Source organism: Megalobrama amblycephala, linkage group LG11, assembly GCF_018812025.1.
Source record: "Megalobrama amblycephala isolate DHTTF-2021 linkage group LG11, ASM1881202v1, whole genome shotgun sequence".
NCBI lineage: Eukaryota > Metazoa > Chordata > Actinopteri > Cypriniformes > Xenocyprididae > Megalobrama > Megalobrama amblycephala.
In genome coordinates, this window is record NC_063054.1 from 29,845,851 (window position 1) to 29,868,644 (window position 22,794).

A 22,794-nucleotide genomic window follows, 5' to 3' on the forward strand; every position below is an offset into this window, starting at 1 on the left:
TAAAATAAACACTTTACAGTAAAATTATTCCATAGTGGTATATGACTACAATAACAAAAACCTATATTTACTGAATGTTTCAAATATGTATTCATATATAATTATTAATATATAATTATATTACAATTTTTATTCTACGGTTGTATATATTTTTTTATAATTTTTTTTAATTTAATTTAATTTAATTTAGCATGATTTTGTAACAAATGGAAATTTGGAAAAAATGTACTGGTACATGAGTTTTTTTTTTTTGTTTTTTTGTCTGTTTAAAAAAAAAAACCTGTACAGTACTTCAGGAAGGAGGACCACTGGTGCACAGTATACACCAAACTGGCATGCCACCACAGACCACGTTTCCTCAACGCCATGGAAACCAGCAGCACGGGAGAACGGATGCACTTGCGATTCTTGGATGGGCTGCAGGGCAAAAATTAGAAGGTGAGATAGGAGACTAGCAATGTCAGTTTAACAAGGCTGCCAAGCTCACAGATGGGATGAGGAAACAGACAGAATTGAGATAAAGTGAAACCCCCCTCCTGCCACGCTACCGGTGCAGCCCTGCCAAGATACAGTCCTCCAGGAACAGCGCCTCAAGTCTCACTTAAAATGTTCCTGCTTTGCCACACAATTTGTTTTGGCTAGAGGGTGACTGGAGGGAGAAAGTGAGCAAGGGTTGAGATATTTTGGTTCCGAAACCATTTAAATGGACGTCGTACTCGCAGGTTGCAATTTACTGAGATTGTAAAGTCACTTTCTTATGTTGTACGTTCCTCCAAAGCTTTAAAGGCTAGTAAAATCTTTTCAGGGAACCGATAGACACCTTGTGACTAACACAGTTTTGCATTAGGAGGACTGCGCACCTGACATTTCAAAGGAACAGAATTTCACAGTGTTTGCACTTGCAAGCACAAACGCACACACACATGCTCGCACAAGCAGTCAGAAGAGAGCAGATTGTCAGCTCAGGCAGGAAGCTGAGTGTATTCAGAGTGGGTTGCTGGGAGCACCAGAGACCTGCCACTGTGGCAGCTCACACTTCCTAAGCCTTCCCAGTACGGTGTGTGCATGTGTGAGTGTGCGTGTGTGCGCGTGCACCAGCAACACCTCCTCTCACTCAACCACCCTACATCACACCACATGTTGAGCAAGGGAAAGCAGACATCAGTGACATCACACTCAGCAGGTGGCTACCCCTTAAAGAAGAGGAAACCTATATCATCAAATGAGTGTGCTTTGCTAAACGACTGTGTAATCTTCCATCTATTTCATGACCACAAAAAAAAAAAAAAAAAAAAAAAAAAAAAAATATATATATATATATATATATATATATATATATATATATAATTATATATATATATAGTTATTGATTTAATGGCATGGGGGGGGGGGGTTAACCCCACTGTTTGTTCTGTAAAATGTGAAAACCTTTAAATAAAATATTTTAAAAAAGCAATAAAGAAAATAGAATGAGAGAGAATAAATAATAATAATAATAAATTGTATAATAAATAAAGATGCATTATACACACTACTGTTCAAAGGTTCTGAGTTGGTAAGATTCTTTTATTGTTTTTGAAAGAATTCTCTTATGCTAACCAAGACTGCATTTTTAAAAATAAAAAATACAGTAATATTGTGCAATATTAATACAATTCAAAATAGCTTTTTTCTATTTGAATATATGTTCAATTTTAATGTATTCCTGTGATGACAAAGCTGAATTTTCAGCATCACATTACTCTAGTCTTCAGTGTCAGATGATCCTTCAGAAATCATTCTAATATGCTGATTTGGTGCTCAAGAAACATTTCTTGACCACTTTAATGCATCCTTGCTGAATAAAAGTAAAAAAAAACAAAACCTGTGGTTGGTCAAATGTCTTATTCTTTGCAGGAATAAGCTGCAGTGAAGACCTGACTTTATGTCATAGTCAAAAGCCTGGCTACAGGAGACAAGGCTGGCATAATGAAACAAACCATGCTAATTGGGTCAGTTGTGAAGAGGACCAGATGGATTAAACAAAGTAAACACACTCAAATAAAGATAACACAGGTCTATTTTATCTCATTACAAACTTCAAACATCTGGTAAGGCATAGTGCATGTCTAATATTGTTGTTTTTTATTTTATTTTGGCTGTCAGCATAATAACGTCTCTGTTTGCAATGCTTCCTGTCACACGGTGGCCCAGACAAGCTGGTTGATCATGTCGCTCAAGCAAAAAATAAGCCGTTTCTTCCACCGCTCGAAGAAACACTCGTTCACAGCCAAAAGCGTTTAAAAAAGCATGTCATGAAGCGTAGTTGCCCCCCTCCCTCGTCTTATTCAAAAGACTCCCAGCTTGCTCAGTGGGCTCTCAAAGCAGGGCATATTTCGACATACGTCAAGTCGAGGGCTCATCTCTTTTGCTAATACTGTCAGTGTTTTCATTTCTTTTTTTTCAGAGAGACTGGGATCAATGCTCCTAGGCAGACAGCTCGGGACTTTGAAGCATCGTGCACCACACATACTGTACGTCGAGCGGGTTGCATGTTTGGTGGTGCAGGCGGCTGTAAAGCTTCTGAATGTGCTGATCAAGGGAACCGGGCTCAAAGGAGGAGGAGTGGCGGCCCTTCCGTCCCTTCCTCCGTCCTCCTGTGATGAAGAGCTTAACACAAATCAAATGCAAAGACTCAAAGGGCGTGTACTTCAGTAGCCCGTGCATCTAAATGCCTCAGAAACATGCTGGGCAGCACACCAAAAGTTTTGCTGCTTCAGTTTTGTTCAATTTGTCACTCAAAACTTACAGTGATTTAGAGGCCGTAACTATGTTTTGAACATTGGATTATTTTTTGGGATGGGTTCTTTTTATTTTAAGGATTTAAAAATGGATTTAAGGGATTATAGAAAAGAACAGTAAAAGAACTACAATCAGTTTGAACTATTTGCTAATATTTTAGTTTTAAAACATGGACACAATCATTTGCTTAATGTGCTGAAAACAGCTGTTAATGTTTATTGTCTCATCACAATCTGTTATGAATTACATGAGCCTATATTTTTAATTCAAACAGTGAAATTTGACAAAAACATAAAGTAGTTTTGCATCACTGTATATTACTGTCAGTCGTTTAACATTTCTATCATAACAGTTGTTGAATATTAAATATTTAGCTACTTATATCTTATCTCGCATTCTTGCATTGTGCTGTAATTCACGTTCATCTTATGTGAACAGTAAATCCCACCTTCTTTGATTTGATTGGCCATCTCAGTCATTATGACATTGACGAGTGTTAGACCTCTGAGTCAGACCAGCCTAAAAATGGAATTCCACCATGGAATAAAGCAATTTAAAAGATAATTGCGACTTTTTATCTCGCACATTTTTACACAATTGCGAGTTATGTCAGAATTGCGAGTTATAAAGTCAGAATTGTGAGAAATTCTGACTTTTTTTCTCACAATTGCGAGTTTATATCTCACAATTCTGACCTCTTTAATGAGAATTTACAACTGCTAGGTTATAAAGTCCAATTCTGAGGGGGGAAAAAAAGACTGACTTTATAACTCGCAAGTTTATATCATGCAGTTCTGAGAAAAAAAGTCAGAATTGCAAGATGTGAACTCGCAATTGTGAGAAAAAAAGTCAGAATTGTGAGATTTTCTTTTGTTATTCAGTGGAGGAAACAAGCTTCCATAGTTAAGCTTACAGCCCTGATTTAGAGTATAAATATATAAAATGTCATAACATTTTTGTCTTGCTAGAGACAAATATCAAGTTAATTTGTGAGGCACATTATAAAAACCCAATCCCATGATGCTGTTGTTTCCAACATCTCTTTCCAACTTGTCTGGAGGGACTGTTAAGGTGGAAAAAGAAATTCTGTGACAGAGACGTCAGGTGAGTAATATGTCGTGAGTTCTGTCAGCACTTTGCTAGCTTTGATTCATAACGTCTGTGACTCCCTGCCTTAGCGGTGTGAGATATATTAAGAGTTTCCTTAGTCAGAACCTTAATCCAACCTCAACAGGTATAAAACAAAGCTGTATTCCAATGCAATGGCTATGAAATAACAACACAGATACATCAAAGTTGCCATCTCTTTATAAATACTGTAGCAGCTACAGTGAAATCAGAGAAATGTTAACACATACAGTAAATTAATTTACTGGCCTTTAAAATCTAATCAGCCAACTGATAGACCCAAGATAACCAGCACTTTGATGCATCACTACTTTTGAGTATTAGTAAAGGTGACTCACTAAGGTGTATTTCCAAGGCAGTGATACATAGATCTGTACTACACCTGTAATCACCTTTCATGTACAGGGAGAACAAAGAGCTTTAATATGTGTCTCCGCTCGCATGCCGTAATTAAACTTTGGCTTCTATTAATCCCTGCAGTAAATTGGAGCAAGGGAAAGATTTAGCAGGCCATTCATCACCAGACGACGTAAAGATGGCAGTTTTAATAAAAACATTCCAAGCAGTCTATTGGGTAGTCCAAAGAGTTCAGAGATTTCTTATTTAGCGAGGAAGAACAACAAATTATAAAGAGCCATTCTGTCCATGCCATGACAAAATGTCTCATTAGGAAACAAAATGAACACTATATACAGTATATGAAATGTTGGCAATCCTGCATGGATGGATTGGTCAAAAGCTATGAGGAGGGCAAGAGAGGGATTATTAACATATGCAGATTCAAATGTGTTCTCCATCACAAATGCCTAAAGATCAGAACCACATGTGTACTGTACATCCAGAATTGTTCTTTTCTGTCTCTCACCTCATAAAACTTCATTAATGTAATTAAATCCATTAACGGATTACAGATGTCCAATAGTGGCCAACCAATGTGTTTTTTTTACCTCAATGGCCACTGAAAAAATAGGGTGGCTCATATCTAATACTGTACAATTACAATAAAAAGGGTTATAATAAATACTGATGGGAATCAGAATTTAGCGATGCCAGTTCCGATTCCTCTTAACGATTCCTTGATGCCATTAACAATAATTTTATTGTTATAATAATTGTTTAATATCCATACGGCAGAAATGTACAGTTCTAAGATAATACAAATTATCTAGTTAGCTAACATCATGTATTCATTTTAGCAGAAACAATTAGTAGATAAAGTTCTCATAATGATTACAATATATATAGAAAATGTGCCAGTTTTGTCTCTAATCACATTACTGTGTATAACAATAAATGGTTGATAAAAATGTTTTGCAATGTCACACATGATACCACTTTATGAGCACAACTTCTTAAATTATGGGAAATATAAAGCATATCTGAGAGAACAACAGTTACCAAAGGGCTTAGTGAAAGGCCAGTTGTCAAAGACATGACCTGGTAGATATTCTGCTAATTAGCCAACCGCATGCAGTTATTGGCTAATGCCAATAATTGCAATTTGATGTTGTTGAGGACAGACAGATCAGATTCTGTTTAGCTCACACAAACCTAAGAATTTAGTTTGACCTAGAATTAAGTAACCACTTCTTGATCCCCATGTGTGCTGTTGTTAGTCTCCTGGCCAAAGTACAAACATCTTAGGGCACCTCTTGGCTGCATCTTCAGCTGGAGAGAACGCCGCTAATTAATCGCAAGCACCCTTCCTGATTGCAGAGAGGCTGAGTGTCATCCGCCGCTCATTTGTGTCAATAGAAGCACACTGTCCAGCCTGTGCTCTGTTTAATAAGCACTTCAATGTACTGCTATCAAGTGTGAAGGACAGCTGCTGAGGAACAGCGTGGGACTGCTAATGACAGAATGTTGGATTATTGACCTGGGAAGATGAGCCAACAGGCCAGTGTCGGAGGTGCTCTATTCCCAGCAGGGCACACATCATAAGGGCAGGGGGGTGGCCTACCCCCTCTATACCCCTTATCACCAGCCAAATCCTCCATATGCAAGAGTGTTGGATGACAGATGACATACTGTAGGGATTACCTGCCTTATACCACACAATAGGGAAAAATACTCCATGTCAACTTATAAGTAGGTCACCTTCAAATAGAGGAGATGGATGAGACTGCTGTTGCACCAGTGAACAAAAATTAAGCATATATGATAGAGAGAGGAAAAAAATCTTGGATATGAAGACTGACAAAATGAGCAAAACAATGACTAGACAGTGTGCAGATACTAAAAACTGTCAAAAAGGATAAAAAATCACCTCTGAACGCAGGATTAAATGCCTTAGTTTTTGTTTTAGTCATTGTTTTTAAATTTATTCAATACTTTTTTGTCATATTATGATCATTTATGTTACACTAAAAAGGCATAATGGCATCTAATCACTGTTGTTATTGTATAAATAAAAAATAAATATTACTGAAAAACTAAATATATATACATATAATTTTATATGTATATATGTGTGTGTGTGTGTGTGTGTGTGTATGTGTGTGTTAAAGAAATAGTGTATTGTTAATATCTAGCATTTTTAATGTAATGTTTTCCCATTTTTTGTAAACAATAGGTTTTAATGAAATTGTATAATTAAAATGTGCAGTTTTTCTTTATCACTGACAAAATTAAAAAAACTTTAATGAACTTCATGAACATTTCACTGACAAAATGAACACTGACATTGATCTACACTGAAATCTTTCCTCATCTCTCCATTGCACTGATTGCAACACCAAACACGCCCCCCCACAAACACACCTCCACCCAACCGCCCTCTCGCTACACCCTCATCCCGTCACAGCGAGAGTGGGGCGAGAGCAGCTCTTTTCGGCATGCGGGTGGCACGTGGGTGTGCTGAAAGTGAGGCGGGGAGGGAGGAAAGCGCTACTTTTTGCTCGGTGCTCAACGCAGCTGCCACCTCACCAACTCAACGAACAGCCTCTGCCAACCAATCCTACCGAGCTCAGCTCACCACCTGTTCAACAAGCACCACAGGAAAAGACAGAGTAAAAACAGAGCTCTCCTTGAATAACCCCCAATCAGGGTTTCCTATTTTCTCCAGCTTTCTGACAAACCACTGCCAAAAAGTCATTATGATGAGCAATTACAGACGATTCATGTATTAGCAGGTAATATGATATAAACATATTCCTCCATCCAGGGATATGAGATCAATAACAAAGAAATTTGAGACAAAGGACAAAAAAAGCTGTTTACATAAATATACTGTGTACACCGGTTACTGACAAGCCTTAAAGGTGCCCTAGAATGTTTTTTCACAAGATGTAATATAAGTCTAAGGTGTCCCCTGAATGTGTCTGTGAAGTTTCAGCTCAAAATACCCCATAGATTTTTTTAAATTCATTTTTTTAACTGTCTATTTTGGGGTATCATTAACTATGCGCCGATTCAGGCTGCGGCCCCTTTAATTCCTTGCGCTCCCAGCCCCTGAGCTCGCGACTATAAAACAGTGTATAAACAAAGTTCACACAGCTAATATAACCCTCAAATGGATCTTTACAAAATGTTCGTCATGCATGCGTCAGATCATGTGAGTATAGTATTTATTTGGATGTTTACATTTGATTTTGAGGCTCTGCTCCGTGGCTAAAGCTAACATTACACACTGTTGGGGAGATTTATAAAGAATGAAGATGTGTTTGTGCATTATTCAGACTGCAAGTGTTTAAAAATGAAAATAGCGACGGCTCCATTTATATAGTAATAAACGATAGGAACTTTAACCACATTTAACAGTACATTAGCAACATGCTTACGAAACATTTACAAAGACAATTTACAAATATCACTAAAAATATCATGATATCATGGATCATGTCAGTTATTATTGCTCCATCTGCCATTTTTCACTATTGTCCTTGCTTGTTTACCTAGTCTGATGATTCAGCTGTGCACAGATCCAGACGTTAATACTGCCTGCCTTGTCTAATGCCTTGAACATGAGCTGGCATATGCAAATATTGGGGGCGTACATATTAATGATCCCGACTGTTACGTAACAGTCGGTGTTATGTTGCGATTCTCCTGTTCTTCAGAGGTCTTTTAAACAAATGAGATTTACATAAGAAGGAGGAAACAATGGAGTTTGAGACTCACTGTATGTCATTTCCATGTACTGAACTCTTGTTATTTAACTATGCCAAGGTAAATTCAATTTTCAGTTCTAGGGCACTTTTAAAGGATCAGTCCCTTAAAAATGATTTCAGACACAGGGTCAGAATGAGAGTTGAAAAATAATAATTTTTCCAGATATATTTGTTTTTATGAGCAAAAAAAGCTTTATTGACATTATAAGTGAACCTCAAGGGATATATATTCATATAACATCCATGCCATGACCTCTTCAAAACTGATTGTGTGAAGAAATAAAACAGTTATCTTACAGTCTCTGATTTCATTGCCATCTGGTGCTATCTTACATCCATCTAGTAATCTGCATACTGGGTATTAGTAATGTAATGATGTTAGTAATCTAATGATGGATTTTCATGCAAATTAGCGACACATTCTGCTGTTCATCAACAGATTCTGGGTTAATAGATTAAGCATGATTAAAATAGAGGATTAAGTAAAAGAGGTGTCACATATGTGTTTCTTTGTCCGCCTTTGACTCCGCACACATCCGGAGACAGATAGCAGTGCACAGGGGAGCCTGTGAGATAGGGAGATATGCATCACTAGAACCCAGAGTTCGACTCGTGAAACCGCCGCAAATGTAATGGGTCTCTTACTGTGATGCAATACCATGCCAGAAACGGCATCGCCATCTGACCTTATCAAGACAGCTGAGCGCCCGCACACACACTTGCATGTGGCAACCGAGTGGGCATGAAAACCACAGGCCCGGCTTCATCTCCAGCACGCATCCCTCCACCTCTGCAGAAGCTCACGCATGCACCTTGTCAAACAGGAAGCGTGCTCCGTTGCAGCGGTGCAGCTTTTGGACGGTGTGTGATTTGCATTGACAAAGAGAAGGAAATGAAAGGAGGGCGTATTTCAGTTCTCTGCCAGCACGCCGTGTATAGTGTGCGGCACGATGTGTGGGAGAGCAAGGCAGGACAGTTCCTGCTCGCTCTCTCGCTGCTTTCCATGTGCTTTGCCTACGGACACAAATGCCGCTCGCCTCGTCTCTGCCCGGCTACAGGAAACAGCAGCACGCAGGCTTGTTGTCCAATCCTGGACTATTCAAATTCAAATGCTCTGTTATCTGGAAGTGGCATGAGGAAGAATAGAACAACTGAGGGGCTGTGCGGTGCTGAATGTCTACTGTACAGCCTGGCTGTAAACCAGGGCCCAAAATACAGTTATTTAAAGGGATAGTCCACCCAAAAATTAAAATTCTGTTATCATTTACACACCTTCATGTGATCCTGTATAACTTTCTTTCTTCACTGGAACACAAAAATAAATCAGAATTTTTTAAAGAACATTTTTCTATATAAGTGAAAGTGACATGTAAAGGCCAAGTATTGTCCTCTGCATTTAATCCATCCATTTAGTGCACACACATTAGGAGTATGTAGTGAACACATACACACTGCAAACTCGAACCCGCAACCTTCGGGTTACTAGTCTGACTCTCTAACCATTAGGCCATGACTGCGCCATATAATGAAAGTGAATGGGGTCCATACGACTAATGCACTATATTACAAGTAAACCAATAGAGTACCTCAGAGATGACGTGTTTTTGTAGGGAAGTTAGCAGCGCACGGGTTTCCTCAATCGAAAGCCTATGCATTTTTCCCATAGACTTTTGGAAAATTGCAAAAAATAAGCTCTGTGTTTAACAAAGGGTCATGACACTTACACGTTTTGTCTATCAAGATAATCTTTACAAGTTAACAACATTTATAGATTTTGAAGCCTAAATAAAGTCGTCAGATATAAAAAGCTAACAGTAGGCTATAAACGGACTACAGCACACCATGGTCGCAGATCAACGTCACCACCACCAAGCTTCCTCAAACTTTATTTAAAAAAACATTTTTTTTTTTTTAAAACATGCTCACTGATTATGATCTGCGCTGTGTATGAATACTTATCCACTTTTTAATGAGAAATGCTGTCCAAATGCCCTGTTCGTCATGATGATGTCTAAAGTCCCTGCCAAAGGAAGCAGTCCCTTTTAGCAACTTGTTAGCAACCGCCATTTTTAAGAAACAATAAAGGTTTAAAAAAAAAAAAAAAAAAAAAAAAAAAAAAAAAAAAATCGCAAGAGGGTTATAACTGGTGTGTTTTATGTCATAGATCAAAATGAGAAAATATTTAGAGGCTTTGTTAACCACAGAACTTATTTCAGGAGATTTAGCAAAAACTCATTCAAAAAACCCATAGACTTTAGGGCGATGGAACCGGAAGTCTTAAAATGCTAACTCGCTTCCGGGTTTTGCATACAAAAGCACGTCATCTCTGAGGTACTCTATACCAGTGGTTCTCAAACCTGTCCTGGGGACCCCCCACCACTGCACATTTTGCATGTCTCCCTCATCTAACACACCCAATTCAACTCCTGCAGTCTCTACTAATTAGCTGATGACTTGGATCAGGTGTGTTAGATGAGGGTGACATGCAAAATGTGCAGTGGTGGGGGGTCCCCAGGACAGGTTTGAGAACCACTGCTCTTTACAATAGAGTTGTGTGAAGAGCAATTCGAAAGTTGTTATTCACTGAAAAACCTTCAAATCTACCCAAGCTCATGCAAGAGTTTATGAGAGGAAAATCTCAGAACAAACGATTCTTCTGAATCATTTTCAATTAATTGGTTTATCCAGTACACAAAACCAGATTCGTTCATGAATCAGACTAATCCAGTTCTCAAACTTGCTAACTCAATGATCCATTTGTAGCAGGCCGACTGGATTGAAAGAAAAATCAGTGAACAATGACTTAAATTTCAGTCTCATATATTCTACACAGTAAAAAAAAATCCCCGTAAAATTTACGGTAAAAAACAACAGCTGTGGTTGCCAGAACTTTACCGTAAAAAATATGGTAGCAACATTTTAGGTTTTTTGGGACAGCACTTAATTTACTGTTTATTTTACAGTTCAAAACTAAACAATTTAAAGGTTTATACTGTAATAATTACCAGTTCATAACTATTTATTTTACAATTCCGTTAAATTTACGGTAAAAAACCCAACAGCTGTGGTTGCCAGAAATTTCACTTCCAAAAGCTGTAAATTTAACAGTATTTTACAGTAAAATTACATTAAATGTATGGTTAGATCTATTACAGTTATGCACTGAATATAGTACAGAAACTTTCTGTAAACCAATGAACTGTTTTTCACCGTAGCATTTTTACAGTTGTTTACCGTTAAAATCATGATCATTTTTTACAGTGTAGAATCTGGAATATAACACACAAGCTGTATGGACTACATTTATATTTTCTGATACTTTTATGGTGCTTTTTTGAAGCTTAAAAAAGAAAGCTTCCATTCATTTCAGTTGAACAGAGAGTGCCCAACACATTAGTCAAAATATCTCCTTTTGCATTCCATGGAAGACAGAAAGTCATAAAGGTTTGGAACGACATGAGGGTGAGTAAATGATGACAGAAATTTCATATTTGTGTAACAACTCCGTTAACCTATTTTCCGTCCCACAGACACTGTATCTAATGTAGCATTGTGTGTTAAAGAAAGGTGCGCTCCATGCGTGGTTACTCGTAAACGGTTTAGGTGAATGAGAATGTATGTGTGTGCTCGTTGGTGCGTACGTACGAGTTTCCGTGTGTCTTTGTATAACTGTATGTGTGTGTGGGTGGGTGGGTGCTCTATTTCTGATCAGATGAAACACCTGCACATACTATTGTTCTGCTTGAGAAAGATGAGACTGGTTTTGGCCCCTGTGCGGCATGTGCTTCAGTTTTTACATGTGCATGTGTGCGTAGAACCTTCCTCTTTGTTTGTCTTTTTTTACTGTTACCTAATTAGTCAGCAAAGAGACCATGTAATCTAGTGACTTGTCTAGCAGCATAATACATTCTTAATGTATTGAATCAATACAGACAGATCAATCAGAGCAAGGGTTGAGGGTCAAGAGTCTCCCCACCGTGCTCAAATTCACTCGAAGACAGATGTACTGTATCTCCATTCATCCTCACACATGCTGCTTCCTGCTTTTTATTCTTCTTTCTCTGTCTGTTCCTCTCTCTTCTAAGCTCCACTAATACAGCTTCTCTATCCATCTGATTCCATCAAGGACAAAGCACAGTTCTGGTAGGTTCCCATAGTAACAAAGTATGTGTTGCTGCTTTAGGGGGCTTTTGTGCATTGTCTTCATCGGGGTTCACACAAAAGCGGCGGGCTGACCAATAGCTCTCGTTTTCCTCAACCTCGAGCCGTCGGTGCGACCTGGAACCCCTGCCGTTGTTCAGATCGTAAACAACCGGCTTTGTATATCGGGGAGGTCGCGCTCTTCTGATGAGCAAGATCCTCCATTAACATATTACACGCAACTGCTGACAGGGAAATATTCGTATAATCATCATGCGTAGTGTTTTTGCTGCGTCTTGTGTTTTCCTAAGTCACTCGCTCATACTAGACCGCCTCCTCCACTTAAGGGCTAATGGACGACTAAATGTATCAAGGAAGAATTTAAGTGATATCAGATGGCATAAAGGAACTGTAAACAGGCAGTGCATCTGGGTAAATTTATGCTGTACTACCTACACACTATGGCTGAGAGATGGAGTTTGTTTCATAATGCATATTATAAGACGGAAGTTTCAATCGACAGCATTTGTGCCATTATGTTTTGTGTACCACAAAAATTTATGTCCACTTGTCAACTCCGAATCAGAGTTACAGTGTGGCATCAAAGTAGGACTTTGCAAAGGCTGTAACCCAAATCGTGCAGCCCATCATAGAAGTAAACAAGGCCAGTCTGTAAACATTAAAATACTCAATGGTTTACCCAAAAGACATAAAAAATATGCTCATTAATATGGCTTAATTTTTTTTTTTAAATATTCGAAGAAAAATTTTGAAATACACAATTTTTTAAATATTCTAATGAATTGCATCCTTTGTAGTGCCTCACTGTAACCTTAATTTTTGCTTTTTTTTAGTCAAAAATGATTTGTTTTAATCAACATTATCCCACAAATGCTGTCGATTAAGCATAACTTATATTGAACCATGAATATTCCTTAAAGGGGACCTATTATGCCCCTTTTCACAAGATGTAATAAAAGTCTCTGGTGTCCTCAGAATGTGTCTGTGAAGTTTCAGCTCAAAATACCCCACAGATCATTTATTATAGCTTGTCAAATTTGCCCCTATTTGGGTGTGAGCAAAAACACGTAATTTTTGTATGTGTCCCTTTAAATGCAAATGAGCTGCTGCTCCCGGCCCGCTTTCCAGAAGAGGGCGGAGCTTTAACAGCTTGCGCTTCAATTGCTCAACAACAACAAAGCTGGAGAATCTAACACAGCAAAAATGACGATTGTCAGTGACGGTGTTCGGCCTTACATTGTTCAAACCGCAGTCGGACACTGATGGAGAGACTTTTGCATTCTAAAAGTTACAACTTTTAGAATGCAAAAATGCTGTCATGTTAATCTTTTGTGCCAATCCAGCGTTGAATTGACCCTCATTTTGTGAAGCAGTCTGGCGTAAAATGACGGCATGGTAACAACACTCTACTACAACAACTCTTCCTCGTCTCTAAAGCAGCCCAACATGGCCTCGCCCCCTTTGTTGCATGTTCCCGGGGACAGGGTTTATGTAAATTTTGAGGTTTATGATGTCACCAACCCGGGAAGAAGCTTGTTGTAGTCCCAACCAGCCGTTTGTTGTAGTCCTTAAAAAGCAATTTCTGTAAAAGAAAATATCTCCCTTCGTTTATGCTCAAACAGTAACATTACGCACTAAGTGTGAAATGTAAAAGTGAAATCATAATCAAGCTAAATCGCATGTCAAGCAACTTGGAAGAAGAGCATTCAAATGTTTTTGCATCGATTTGTACAGAAAAAAAAGACATAAATGAGCAAGTTCAATCCCTCACTCTCCTTGCTCAGTTTCATTCAGTTGTTTATTGCTTTCTCCCTGTTTGGGACAGAATGCACACCTAACAACTATTCAGAGAGATTTTAAACAGCTTGCGCTCTGAGTTGGCAACAATCAGGGGCTTTTTGTCACAGACTAATTGTAGACCAAAACATTAAAGTGTTGTAAGGCAGAAAGCACGTCTCTCTCCAGAGAATTGTGGTCACTGCATTGGCAGCTCTGACCTTTTTGCCTTGGATGGAAGATGCCTGACCTGACAGCCTCTCAATAGGGTGAAAAGTGTCATGCACTATAGGGACAAACATCTACATATACACACACAGGTCAGGAAATGCCCTGACCATGACCATTTTATGAACGATAATCCATAACAAAAATCCTCCATCGCCACATTGAGCTGAAAAGGTGAGGAGGTGAGAAGCATTACTCAATGCTGGCTTATTACTGTTATTGCTGGACTGTTGTTGAGCTGAATGACATCACACTCGTGCTGGTCAAAAGTTCCGATGGTATTCAATACTAATGTCACAAAAATGTGGTCCTGAAAGAATGTTTAAAAATATTTCAAGCATTTTCAAAATGTATTATTTACTACACCAAAAGTCATTGTCAAAAGTCAACTTGCTGATGATAATAATGGGCTGAAACATCAGTCAGAAATTGAAGAGACAATATTAGTTATGTGATTAAATGCATGGTGTGCTCTGTGCTGGGCACTTGAAATAAAAAGACTACGTGCTTCAAAATATTGACAATAAAAATGTCTATTCTATTGAGTTGTCCTAGGGCTTCACACAAAACAAACATACAGGGTAACCTGCGTAGTCTGATTTGCAACCAAATGACCCTTACGAGCCTGTACTTTTTAGTGAATCAGAAACATACCAATCATCTTCACTGTAATTAACACAATTATTATTGTTTAATTAGCTCAAATTGTTAATTGGTAATTAGGAGTCAATAGTTCTTACTTTAGATTAGGTAATGGAAAATGGGAAATTGCCATTAATTAAGTGCTTTAAAACCAAACTTTATTAGACATTAATTGCATTTATAATCAGTTCCTTAAAATGTTTGTAAAAAATGAATTTTTTTTTTAAGGAATACTTAATACTAATGCAATTAATGTCTAATAAAAGTTTGGTTTAAAGCACTTAATTAATGACATATGAGCTAATTAAACAATAATTTGGTTAATTACAGTGACAATGAATGAAGAACTCACTCAGTAATAAAGTACTTTATTGCTGTATACTTATTATAGAGTGTAACCAATGAACTTTATCACTGAAATACACGCAAATAAAATAGAATCTGAATCAAAAATCAGAATCAAATCGAATCAAAGAGCTCAGGAGATCTGTATCAATAGTCATACTCAGCATACAGGTTAATATATTATCTGGCATGATGATTCACTTCAACAGGTTGCAGTATACAGCATAAATGACGTCCAAAATGTGCAAGTATTTTCCATACTCAAAAGCACCCATACCAAAGCTCCTTTCATCACCTTTGTCATTTTGACCCAAATATAACCCAACCCCTCACTCAAAGAGGATTGGCAGAATGACCTTTTGACCTCTTCATGCCCACCACACTCACGCTCCCTGAAGTAAACAAGGGCAAATTCATATGCCACTCAGACAATGCCTGACTGTAGTACAGCTGTCTTTCTTCCAGGGGCTGCATGTTTTTCCAATTAGCACAGCGTATAATAACCAGAGGGCACTTTAATGTCACCTTAAATCAGCAAAAAGCATCACAACACTGCTAGCCAATTGGAGTCAAGAACAATTAAATGGCATTTAACCCACAGTGATACACATCAGCATGACAAAACCTCTCATCTTATCGATCAAACCATTTCAAATCGTTGCTCAACATTACCTGAACTTTACAGACTAAACACAAACAGAAAAGTTCAACAGCTTGCCTGTTCCATCCCCTCAAGCAAACTGTGGTTACATCACTGGATTGCTTCAGGCATGGATCAACATTTGCCACCCACAATACTCCGGTCCAGACAGACACAACAGTTCACACACTACCTACGGCCCTTGGTGCTAACCACCGAGCTTCACATCGACAAACACACACTATAACAGACATGACTTCACCACACCCTGAATCAACCAACACACATTCAATTTACCTTTATACACTCTTGTACAATTTGCTCAGCGTAGCTGGTGCCTCATTTTGTTGATCCACTGGCAGGCTCGTGTGGTGCCTGATGGTTATCAACATTTTATACATCTATTTTTACGGCGCAAACTATGTATAGTCAAAAAAGGCTCTTTGTATACTGAGCATATGGTCAAGGGAGACTGCAAGAAAGAAAAACAGAAGAGGTCTGCTCTACACAAAGAGTGGCACACAACAAGACAAATACATTCTCTCAGGCCTACCTCAAAAACCTCCGCTAAAACAATGCATGCACTGAAGATGACTAAATTCAAGAATAGATTAGAAAGTGCATTCTACTTTTACTATTTTCACTTCCTCTTTCCGATTCTAGTCCCACTTATTCGTTCTGTGTTATCTTAAACTCATCCCTGAACAAAGTTGAATGCAAGTTCATCAAAAGTGACTGAAAATAATGAGAGCCGAGAAATGCTATCCAAATCGGTCTGTTGCGAAGATATTCATCATTCTTATAATGAATAATTAGCCCAACTCAATTACCTGCACATTAATTATTCAGTCCTATTAACAAAGCTCGGAAACTGCAGTTTAAAAAAAGTGTGATAGCTTTCAAGTAATACATCCTTGCACAAGCGTTTCTGGGGATGCTTTACCAAATACACCGAAACCGATGACGTCGCCTCTTTACGAACTTCTGATTGATACAGCTATAAGCATAGCTTAAACACCTGTGCTAATTTATGTAAATCGACATTAAACACAACATATCTCAAACATACTGTACCCAGTGTTTGGTTTTCTTCTCCTGATGGTCCCGGGAATCTAATCCAGGTACACACCCTCCTCACACACCCTGTTTAGAAAAAGATAATGTCATTAGTGAATGCAACACTGGTTTTATTAAAGTATACACACACATACCAACAAAAAAAAAAAATATATGCATCAACATTAATTATGCCATGTCATCTAAGTTATCTATAGTCAGGTAAGGTATCTGTATTTAAACACTACCCATTATCAGCAAAGGTTTGACAGTGGGTTAACAAACTTGTTCCCGTAAGCCACTAAACTTGCGCGAATGTGTCCAGCATCGGTCAGACCCCCTGTCAATGCCCGCTAGCCAGATGTCACTTCAGCCAGACTCCATACAGGACTTAAAAACAAGCAGCAAAGCAGCACAAAACCACGAGCCACAACACAACCAGCTTTTCTTTACTTTCATTCTCTTTTTTTTTTTTTTTCACCGCTTCTCTACTATCTCCCTCTGCCCAGGTCAGTTGCTCACCTGACATGGCATCCTTCAGATCTTCAGGCGCTCCAAACCTCCTTCCTCTCGGCTGTGTCAATCGCGCAAGCCCGTACAATCACCATTCGCTCACGTTCTGTGCAAGAAGCTATTTCCCTACCGCTGTCTGCAGCCTTCTCGCTCTCGCTCGCTCTCACTCCCTCTCTCTCTCTCTCACTCTCTCTCTCTCCCTCCTCCTCTTTCGCACACTCTTTGGTTGCTCCCACTCCTGCTACCTTCACTTGCTCAGAGAAAGGAGCAAAAGAGTAAAAAAAACGATCATGTTTCTTCGGCGTAAGCAGCTGCACTCTGATTGGCCGGATGGTCAGAAGGAGGTGTCACAGGCACACGGGCAATGGCTGCAGGCATTAAAATAGGTCTCGCCTTGCCCTGCTGCTGCAGAAAACGAAAGAAAAGAAGGGCAGGAGAGTGAGCACGAGCAAGAGACTACCTCTTTTTCAAAGCAGGAAGGAGGGGAGGCCGTGAGTATTTCCTGTTGTGCAGCTGAAGCGAGCGAGGACGTCACATGCAGCATTCTCACTCTGGCGGGGTGTCAACACAGACGCCGGCTCATCTTGACACTCTCAAGACGACCTCAGGATTACAACACACACATGCAGATTCTTCCCAGCATCCTTACCAGATTCAATTTAACACTGTGATGCAAGTTAGAGAGCTAGATATAATGGTTAATACTGGCATGAAATAGTGATTATTTGCTGTATATGTTTTATAAACTGTTATGAGATTATTAAAACCACATTAAAAGAAGCACATTCACTCTTCACTGATCTCTGATCATCCTTGATAAGGAAACGGCCCCAAATACGTGGCCACCCCAGATCGCTATCTTCCTTCTTAACCTTGTATTTTCAACAAGAAATCCAATTATGTAACCTGAAGCAACAGGTGAAAAAGCACAACCCAGATGCAGGCATCCATTCTGTCACACTGTGTAAGCGGTGATACGCCTCAACTGTTTCCTTCCATACCAGCACCATAAGAACAAATCCTTCCCCTCGTCATGCATGCAAAAAAAAACCCAAAAAAAACAGTGGCTGCTCACTGCACAATTCAGCATTTAACCACAACTGGTGCATGCCAGTTTTCTTGTAGCTCAAACAGCATGCCACTAACAACCCCAAGGTCATGGGTTCAAGTGAATAAACGTATACCTTAAAGGGATGGTTCACCCCAAAATGAAAATTCTATCATTTACTCACCCTCATGTTGTTCCAAACCTGTATGAATTTCTTTCTTCTGTTGAACACAAAAGAAGATATTTAGAAAAATGCTGGTGACCAAATGGTTGATGGACCCCACTGACTTACTATGGAAGTCAATGGGATCCATCAATTGTTTGGTTACCCATATTCTTCAAAATATCTTTTTTTGTGTGTGTGTGTTCAGCAGAAGAAAGAAATTCATACAAGTTTGGAACTACTTGAGGGTCAGTAAATGATGAGAGAATTTTCATTTTGGGGTGAACTATCCCTTTAAATTAGGGGCGAAACAATAGATTCATGTCACAATTCGGTTCAAGCTAAATTGTTTATTTTATTAAACTTCTCCCCGAGGCACAGGACAATGGTGACACCAGAATATATAAATACAGAATTATGTTAGACATGCATACTAGCATACATTTAAAAAGTTTAAATATTGTATTTTATTAATGCATTTTATTTTTAATTTATTAATCATAATTAACATGGAAGCTCAAATGTGTGACCTTTTGGGTTTACCATATTTGATGTTCAATTGCCATATATTATGCTAAATTAAATATGTCTAAACTTTCATTTTGGGTGAACTATACACAGTACATATTGTTGCAATCCATGATACATGTTGCATTTTTGTATTGGGATATATTGTGACAACCCTACATTGAATACAAAAGCTGCTTTGGATAAATTGATCTGTTAAATTCACAAATGTAAATACAACTTAAGTGTGCAGTTTGTTCCTTCATCCAATTAAAATGGCATGAGCTCTAAAAGACTTGAAGTGAGAGCCCTCTGTAGCCAATGACAGTGCTGTGGTTTGAGTAAGCGCTGGAGAGTGACCTTTGCCTTCCTAAAATTGTGCTGAGGGTTCTCTGCATTTAATGGTTCGGTTTGCACAGAGGAACTGGCTGTCACAAAGAACGCTTATTAAAATTTCCGTCAAAGGGCTACTTAAGAATTCGAAGCCTTTGAATACGCTTCCCTAATTCCAGGAACCCATTTGTTTATGTTGGCATTAATGAAAGCCATTTTGAGAGGTGAATCATAAATGTGTCTGTGTGTGTGTGCGAGGGTTTAAAGTGAGAACATGAAGGTGGGTCAGTTTACCTTTAAAAGTGACTTTCCATCAGAAACAATTACAAACAAATTGCCAGAAAGCCTAGATGTGTCAAAGCTCAACATGGAATCAATGTGATTGATTTTGTTGTGGAAAAAATGCGTAAGGACATTTGTCAAACCTCCAGCTCTGTCTGTTGCTTCTTGATGGATAGAACCCAGGTGATGGAAAACAAAATGATGTTTATGTATCATATGTCAGTGTCAGGAAGAGATACTGTGGGTGTGTTTATGCATTGCCCTGGATATATATATATCAAGCCAGAGCAAAGGGCACTGGCTCATCTATTTGGCATAGTCAAATAAACTAATTTGCCTGATGGGTTGTAAATACTTGGCTACACCCTTGACCCTGCTCTGCTGCTGTGATGCTGTCACGCTCTTACATAACCTCACTTTCTATGTATAAGAGATATACAATATATAGGCCCGGTTTCACAGACAGGGCTTAGCCTAAGCCAGGATTAAGATATTCAAGTAACTGTTATAAACGTACACTTGAATAAAACATTACTGGTGTGCATCTTGAGACAAAACAATGGCACCGACATATTTTAAGATATGTCAGTACAAGTTCCTTTCAGTTAAAACAGCTCAAACATGCATTTTAGTCTAGGACTAGCCTAAGCCATGTCTGTGAAACCGGGGGATAATGTCTTAAATTAATCACAAAAGAACAAAAAAGTACAAATTCAGACTAAAATGAAATAAAAATGAAATAGAATACAAATTTTTTTTTTTTTTTTTTGACAGACTTAAGTGATTGATGCAATGTACATGGGTCACATGACTGGAATTATATTATATATATATATATATATATATATATATATATATATATATATATATATATATATATATATATATATATATGCACACACATTTTTTGTTATTTTTTCAGTTCTCTATTTGCATGTATATTATAATTACATGTATGTTTGACACAAACAAAAAATAATAACTGTTCTATCATATCACAACATAGTAATTTATAGCAGGTGCCACCTGACTTCAGCAACAATCGCACATCGAGAGTCTCCCTAAAGGGGCCCTTCACTGACTGAGAGCGCGTCATGGAACATTCCCGGAACGAGCCAAAGTCCCACCCACCTTCTCTCCTGCTCACACACATACACGCGCACTGGCGGTGTGTACATGAAAATACAGATCACAACATTACCCATGCTGAAAAAAACGAACGGTCTACAACAACACAAACAGCACAAGACCCAACATTAATGACAGTCGCTCTTAAGATGGATTTATTTCGATTTTCGCACCAGCTGTGCAAATTCCGTAGGATATTACGCAATATTCACTATCTGCAACCAAGCAAACTGGGTATTCCCCACATGTCCCAATAACTGGAGGAGACCCATCCGCAAGGCATTTTACCTGAATCGCTCTTTCAAAGAATTGTCACTCCCTGACATAGGCTACTAAGAACAAGGTGTACTCGCACTTACCGGTAGAACGTTTTCAAATCCGCCCACAACATTCCAAAAGAGTGTCAAACGCCTCATGCAAACGCCACTGTCGCTTTCAGACGAACACAAAATGTCAGTTAAATTCGAATTGTGACACAACTAGAACGCTGCAGACGCCAGGTGTTGGGAGTACAATGTTGTGCTTCTTTGCTTCAGGAAGAGATGAAAGTGAGTTAGTCCGCTTCGGCTGGGGCTTCGCGACCGGCTCGGGGGGGGCAGACGGGGTTATTCCTAGCGTCGCTTCCCAGAATAGAAAAGCGAGAGAGGGAGAAGTAGAGAGAGAATCTGCGCGCGTGTGTGTGTGTCAGTGTGATTGTGACGTCATCGGATCCCCCAGCGCGCGTCCCCGTGGAGCGAAGGGGGGAGGGGGGAGTGGGGTTGACCGAGACTACCCGCCCGGCCTCTTCCTTGTCTTGATAGGAGCAGGGAACTCCCTTGGTGAAATTTCTCCAGAACGAGCTCCTCTGACTCCAAACCGTGTCTTGTGTTCCTGCAATTTGATGCATCAGGGCAGGGCGAGAACGCGCAGCGACATTAGGTCTACTTGAATTGCACATCACTAGATTTCATTTTGAAATTTTGAATATCTACCGCGACGTATATGTTATCGTCCATGTACTACTGCACAAGATGTGACTTATTTCAGATACAAATTTTTCAATTTTCTATTCAAATATAGAAGTGACCTGTTTTCCCATGCCTCCATGCATGACACATTGTTTAGGAAAGAAAAACTGTAGGCGGTAAATGATGAGACACCTATTGTCAGCTCTGCATCATTGACTGTTTACATACAGGATCTGATATTAATGAGAATTTAGTCATATTTTGATTACTGTAAGTGTCATGTAAATGCACTATACTGATTGCCATACTTTAGACCAGTGTCGAAATCTGAGAACAGCTGGCATATCCCTGTATTAATTATTAGCTAATTTTAGGTCATGAAAACACTTTAAAGTCCAAACAAAGAGTTAGAAAGAAATACATTTAATAAACATTTAAAGAAGTGTCATGGCCATCACACATTTCTTTGTTATTGTCAAGGACACAAATGAAATGAATACAGAATATTCTAATGTTAATGAGAATTGGGTCATATTTTGATTATATAAGTGTTGTGTAAATGCATTATCCTGATTGGCATACTTTAGAGGTCAAAATTTCACTTTCTCCAAATCTGAGTAAAGCTAGCATATCCCTGTATTAATTATTTATTTGAGGTCACAAATGAGAATTAATAAGTTATTATTACTTGAATAACTTACAGTCATTTTCTGAGTAAAGTTTCCAGAATTGGAAAATTATATACATGTAAACATGATCATTGTTCACTTGTATAGATCTTGTTTGGCCCTAAATAAACAGGGATTATTAAACGGTAAGAAAATTCTGTCATTTATTACTCACCCTTGTGTCGTTCCACATCTATAAGACCTTTGTTCATCTTCAGAACACAAATTAAGATCTTTTTGATGAAGTCTGAGAGGTTCCTGTCTCTCCATAAAGAGTCAACACCACTACCACTCCAAGGTCAGGAAAGGTATAGGGAAAAGACATATATTAAAGCAATC

The 22,794-nt window shown here is 38.6% G+C and overlaps 1 protein-coding gene across 2 annotated transcripts in view; it reads right to left on the bottom strand.

Moving 5' to 3' along the window:
• Nucleotides 1-21,510, bottom strand: part of hivep2a (HIVEP zinc finger 2a) — a 79,242-nt gene extending 57,732 nt beyond the window's left edge. The window contains exons 1-2 of one of the 2 annotated variants that reach the window (XM_048207359.1): nt 21,200-21,510; nt 16,885-16,953 (exon numbers count right to left, since the gene is read on the bottom strand). The gene's annotated coding sequence lies outside the window, so the exon portion shown is untranslated. Of the gene's footprint in view, nt 1-16,884; nt 16,954-17,388; nt 18,585-21,199 lie in introns of those variants that run through there. The other variant, XM_048207360.1, reaches the window with a different exon arrangement.
• Between the last annotated feature and the right edge of the window lie 1,284 nt (nt 21,511-22,794).